Genomic DNA, 1,419 nt, shown 5'->3' with positions numbered 1-1,419 from the left:
AAAAATGTGGCAATAATACAATAGAAAATTCTAGATATTTAATCTACACAGCAGTAATGTTAGATTAGACTTATTTATTCCCATCAAGTAACATGTAACACATGTAATATATTTCAATTATATTGAATGGGAAATTATTAAAGAAACGTTACATATTACTTGGTGTTTTCTTGAATAGAATTGACTATTTATCTAATAACTTTGATTAATATTGTGCGTGTAATTGTCAGTTATATATAAATTGTCTATTAATAATTTCTCTTAATTTAGTTTTTATCTTCTCTTTAATTAGCAGTATGACATATATGAACACGATGAAGTTCAAGGAGATACTACAGTAGCCCGTCCGATTTTGGGATCGGTAAGAGTTAAAAAGTACAAAAAATTACACAAAAGTAAATTACATTTATTATAAAAATTCAAGAATTAGTTATTCTCAAAAGAATTAGAAAAATATGTTACCAAAAACGTTTAATTATACGACTAGTTTATACTATAAAATTGTAATTAGAATTGATTTATTTATCAAAAATTCGTCTACTTTTTTTAAATTGATTGTTCTTAAAATCTGTATTTTTTTAACATGAATTTGAAAATCGATAAAATAAAAACATAATATTATATGTTGCGCGCATAACATAAAATTTCAAAAGTTTAAAATAAATTTTAGTAATTTTGAAATTTATTAATTATTTGTAAATATCAATGTTTCAAATTAAATAAATTATGAAGATTAATAAATAAATAAAATTTTCTAATTTATATCACATTTATATTAGAATATGTACCAATAGAATTAAATAAAAACCATTTATTATTATTACCTTTATGTACACGACATTTTTTTGAATGCATCAGGTTTTATCAATAGTACTTAATGTGGTACTTGGTCTACTAAGCCCGGTGATTACACCACTTCTTGCCTTTATAGTAGATTTTGTGTGTGCGAATGCACCCACCGTAGCAGTCGACGGAGCATGTGACTGTCTAAAAGGGAATATTTAAGAATATGTATTCTTAAAAGGAAAAAGAAAAATATCATGTAAGTTATAAGTAAATTTTAGACGTTAAACATGAAATTATTTTTACCAATATTTTAATGATATTTTTGAATTTATTATATTAATGAATTAATTTTTTTGCAGAAAGGATAACTTTTATCATCGACTTTGTAAAGGCACTGTTATAAAACTATACCTATGAAAAAATGCACTTACTATAAGCACTTAATATTTTTATTATTATTATATAATTTGAATGTACTGTCCCTTTCTAAACAGTTAAATTTTAAAATTATATAAAAATATTACATGTATTTGGAAGTTGTAATAAATAAATAATATATTTAATAACCAAGTTTGGTTGTATTATTTATACTTTTACTGGCATATTTTATAAATTATTTGTAAATAATAGAAA

At 22.4% G+C, this 1,419-nt stretch overlaps 1 long non-coding RNA gene across 1 annotated transcript; it reads left to right on the top strand.

Moving 5' to 3' along the window:
• The first annotated feature begins 114 nt into the window (after nucleotides 1-114).
• Nucleotides 115-1,301, top strand: LOC105460293. Its single transcript, XR_975810.1, has 3 exons — nucleotides 115-361; nucleotides 859-1,042; nucleotides 1,146-1,301. It is a non-coding gene; the product is annotated as an uncharacterized LOC105460293 (long non-coding RNA).
• Nucleotides 1,302-1,419: the final 118 nt, after the last annotated feature.

This window comes from Wasmannia auropunctata, unplaced genomic scaffold (genome assembly GCF_000956235.1).
Source record: "Wasmannia auropunctata unplaced genomic scaffold, wasmannia.A_1.0 LD324912.1, whole genome shotgun sequence".
In the NCBI taxonomy this organism is placed as follows: Eukaryota; Metazoa; Arthropoda; class Insecta; order Hymenoptera; family Formicidae; genus Wasmannia; species Wasmannia auropunctata.
The sequence above is the reverse complement of the archived record's forward strand: the minus strand, read 5'-3'. Positions and strand labels throughout refer to the sequence as shown.